General features: G+C 37.0%; 1 pseudogene; it reads left to right on the top strand.

Moving 5' to 3' along the window:
• The first annotated feature begins 1,320 nt into the window (after positions 1–1,320).
• LOC114006458 (elongation factor 1-alpha 1 pseudogene) lies at positions 1,321–1,609 on the top strand (annotated as a pseudogene).
• The last annotated feature ends 3,169 nt before the right edge of the window (positions 1,610–4,778 follow it).

Raw genomic sequence — 4,778 nt, 5'->3', positions numbered from 1 at the left:
TTCTATATAGTTTAATATAGCTATACATATCATGCACAAACTAATATTTTGGGTTGTTGGAGAGGTCATGATATATTTTTCTATGTTTTCTATGGAAAAAATGTGTCATGACTTTTCCAACAACCCAATAAACTTTCAGTATTAAATATAAGCAAAATTTAAAAACAAATTTCTTTTCTATTTGCAGATGTATAAAGTCAGATATTGTGGCTAGATCTGCCTCTGCAGGGTTGATTTATAAGAACTTTATGATACATACAAGAAAACAGTCTATTTCCCACTGTAGGAAGGGAGGGCATATCATTTCTAGTGCTTGAGAAGATAGGATTTGTTCTAGAATTTTTGTGTTTCGTATCATATGCTTCTTACCAGACACCAAATTGTTTTCAAATTTCAGTCAATAAAAGCTGACTCTTAATGAGATGTGGGGTATTTGGGAGTTCATATTTTTCAAGGATTTCTGAGAAGAGCCACATTTTATTTCCCTGGAATATTTGATCCAAATTAATCAATATAAACCAGAGGAAAGCTATTGCTAGTGTATTAAAGAGTATGAAGTATGGGCCACCTCCTCTATGTGGAACTTTTGGTATTGGTCAGTGGATCATTGGGCTGTTCTCTGCCTTTCAGGGACTTCAACTATATGTGCTGAGTTTAGACGACTTAATTATAAGTACACTTAGATCCACTGCAAGCTTTGAGCAGGGGAAAGCTGAGGGCTGTTGTAATAGAGAAGAGAATCAGACAGTCCTGATGTAAACTCTGCACAAAACCACTTCCTGTTGTGAATCTTGAGCAAAGTACAGTGTCTCAATTACTTCTTATATAAAATGGGAGCATTAGTATGTATTTTATGCGATGGACATAAATATTAAGCAATTTGTGTGATATATATTCAGTAATTGGAAGTTTCTTCCTCAATTCCCCCAAATGCTAGTATTTTTATACTTGAGTACATATGGAAAATTCTTTTAAAGTAACTGAGCTGAACATGGATATAAGGTAAGATTATGTAATTGTGAGAGACTCTTAGATTCACAGGAAGGTGGGTGGTCCTTTCTAGTTGGAAAGTGCAAGACAGCTTGATCACTGATTTTTCTTGTGTTTTGATGTGGTGACTAAAGGCATGAACTGGGGCTTCTTTATCAAAGCTTCTGGTCCTGGGAGAGGTGGTAGTGTAGAGAAAATTGGAGAAGGACCCATTGCGCAATGACCACACTAAGTCCCTTCAACCTCCCGCATGTCCACAGAGGACTATGTCATAGCCGAGGAAGTCTCACTGGGAATAAGGACATTGTTGTAAGAATTAAATGAAAGTTTGCTGAGCTGAAGGAAAAGATTGATTGCTGTTCTGGTAAAAAGCTAGAAGATGGCCCTAAATTTTTGAAATCTGGTGATGCTGCCATTGTTGATATGGTTCCTGGCAAGCCCATGAGTGTTGAGAGCTTCTCTAACTATCCTCCTCTGGGTCGTTTTGCTGTTCGTGATATGAGACAGACAGTTGCTGTTGGTGTCATCAAAGCCGTGGACAAGAAGGCTGCTGGAGCTGGCAAGGTCACCAAGTCTGCCCAGAAATCTCAGAAGGCTAAATGAATATCCCTAATTCCTGTCACCCCAGTCTTAATCAGTGGTGGAAGAACAGTCTCAGAACTGTTTGTCTCAACTGGCCTTTTAAGTTTAATAGTAAAAGACTGGTTAATGACAACAATGTATCGTAAAACCTTCAGAAGGAAAGGAAAATGTTTTGTGGACCATTTCGTTTTTTTGTGTGTGGCAGTTTTAAGTTATTAGTTTTTAAAATCAGTACTTTTTTTTAATGGAAACAACTTGACCAAAAATCTGTCACAGAATTTTGAGACCCATTAAAACAAAGTTTGATGAGACCTGTGTCTTCTTTTGGTCAAAAAAGAGACTTCATAGAAAAATGTTAAGGAAAAAAGCTGAGTTTGTAAATCACTCTTGTATTAAGAACCTGTTGGAACATTTAAAAGAATATGATAATTTAGATAATTTTTTCCTGGGTTGGGAGTTTGGGTCATTTCTCACCTTTCTAAGTAGGCAGAATCTTAATAGAATGCCTGTTTACACATTTCTCTAGAAGGCCAAATCCTGTAATAGTGGCCATGTGTTGCATATGAAATTTTGTAGTTAATCAATATTAAGTAAATTTGTTTGAACAATCTCAAAAAAAAAAAGAATTAAATGAAATTGTGCAGGTAAAGTACTTAGAGCTAGCCTTGATATATGGTCGACACCACATATTGTTGTCATTATTATTGCCTTTTACCTTTCAAATTATTGTAGAAATCTATAAAAATGTATAAGAAAGACTCCTCTTTCAGAATTGGTTGGAAGGGCAGTAACAATGATGTCAACTAAAACTTTCTCAGAAAAGTAACAACTTGCTTGAATTTTCTTTACAAACTAGGAAAAATCAAGTGACTGAGATGTAAATGCATATTCTGCACCCAAAGCTAGCTTGAAAGGCTTCCACCTCCCTGACTTTTATAATTTTTTTGATTTCTAGAATGCCTTTCCTAGTCTAGGAGCTCAGCAAATGCTCTTGAATATATGGATACCCAAAGGGATAAATAAGGTTCCTGGAATGGAGAAGACTGTACCTATCATTCCCTTCATCCTTTCTGAGAATTAGTGAAATTTCATAAAGTCTCAAGTGCAGGGAGGAAGAAGAAAGGGAAGAAGAAAAATGCATCTTTATCACAACTCATTTTCATGCTGGATATTTCATTTCAGTTCTTGGAGCCCATAAGCACCCTATTTGTAGAGAGTTTAGGTATGCAAACAGCCATCTTAGGTCACAGTCCAGTAGAGTCGCATCAACAACATGGCAGTTTTTCTCTATTAATTAGTGCCCAGAAAAACAAATAGCATGTATATGCGAGGAGGCACCCTTGGAAAGTTTGATTACACTGCAAGTTGATTCTGAAGTTAGTGTTATTGTGATTCATTTTATCATCTGCATTTCCTTTTTAAATTTATTGAGATATGAATGTCTCCTTATGTACCATTTATTTTCAATTTTCTAATATCAGAATGGACTCTTACTGTAATAGAGAAACTGCCTCTGGCTGTATTCCAGTCATCTGATTTTTTTTTTTTTTTCTCAGCTGCTGGACTATCTATCGATCTGGTCACCTAAGGTGAGGAAAAAAACAAGCTCAACAAAAATTGTATTCAAAGCTCCTGTGATCATTTTTTCCCCTTTTGTGGCAGCAGGAGGGCAATGGGGGAGGGGATATTTTTCCTTCTCACGAGGGAAAATGAGAAAATCACAGCCACACACACTTTATGTAGGTCATGCTGCTACTGAAAGGAGAATAAGTCTATGTCCATTCCCTATTAAAAAAGAGAAAAAGAAATTGCCCCTTTGTCTATTTCAGAAACATTTTATATAACTGAAAAATCAAGCTATTACTATAATGTCATACTAGATAGCAGTATTTGCACAAATAAAAAGCTTACAGAAGCCAGATAAGAATTTTCCTGTTCTATTGGCAAATGCTTTAGGCAAATGAAAAAACTTACTGGCATGGGTTGCCAGTTATGAAGTGATGAGGAAAATAAAAGCATTAGATAATTATCTGATACCATAATTACTAAATACATTATTTTGAAATGAAATTTTATTTCAACTAATTTGTATCAGTCAATATCTTAATGTTCCTTCATGTAAATAAATTTATTATTTCTCAAGAATGAAAAAGTAACATGGCAATGACAAAACAAAATGAAAAAGAGTTATTCTTCTAGCATTTTTGGCTACTTTATCTTTGTGTCAGTCTCTCCTCATCTCTTTTTTCTTCTTTTGTAGTAAGCTATTTTAAATAAATAAGATTTTCAACCTCTTCAGATGAAATCTTTAGACTTCTCCCAGACAATGGGGTTGAAGGTCATGAAAGAAGACAGTGGAGAGATATAGATGTGAGCAGAAAGTACCAGAGGGACAGTCCGGGGGACAAAGGGCAGGAAATTGGGGGAGTCAGAAGGCACTGGAGCAGACAGAGAAGGCCATGGGATTAAAGCTGATAGCACCAAAGTGGCCCGAGAGCAGAACTGTGAGACAGGGTGGGCCAAAGAGCACCTCAAGGGCTGGAGGGTTAAGGGCATCACACTGACTGACTGGCTTAGTGCCGGAAAAAGGATTGCAAACACAAGCCAAAGGGGAATGTTCCTCACAAACTCCTGCTTGCACTCACTTGCTCATCTTACCTAATGACCTTTCCTACTTTAAAAGAAAAATAAAGTTCATCAAGAGTCAAGATTCTCTCCACTTCAGCAGAAACCCTTCTACATAGCCAACAGCCCCTCTTCATCGGTGATTTCCCCATCGGTGCTATTAATCCTATTAGCTCTCATCATCTCTGAGATCAGAGATCACACATTCATTTGTCTGCTCTTAACTTCTCCATCTTCCACACATTCCTTCCACATAGAAACATTCGCAGAGCTTAAAAATAATGGTATTGAGAAAGAACAAAAGGCGAAAGTGTGGCTTGTACAGTTGCTATGAATCTTCCCTTTTTAATGCCATGCCTGTATTGCACCTTCATAACTCAGAACAGACACTCTTGGTTGCCACGCCTGCTTCTTTTAATGACAGAACCCTAACTTTGTTCATCTACCTACCAGACCCATCCCTGAGGATGGCTCTGTCTAACAGCATCTGGATCTTCTCTGGTTAATGCTTATTAGTCCCAGATGTTTCTTCAGTTTACCTTTAAAAGAGTGAAAGACCGAAAATATAGTCCATACTAGTG

The sequence above is a fragment of the Tupaia chinensis genome, unplaced genomic scaffold, assembly GCF_000334495.1.
Source record: "Tupaia chinensis unplaced genomic scaffold, TupChi_1.0 Scaffold148134_1, whole genome shotgun sequence".
NCBI lineage: Eukaryota > Metazoa > Chordata > Mammalia > Scandentia > Tupaiidae > Tupaia > Tupaia belangeri.
The sequence above is the reverse complement of the archived record's forward strand: the minus strand, read 5'-3'. Positions and strand labels throughout refer to the sequence as shown.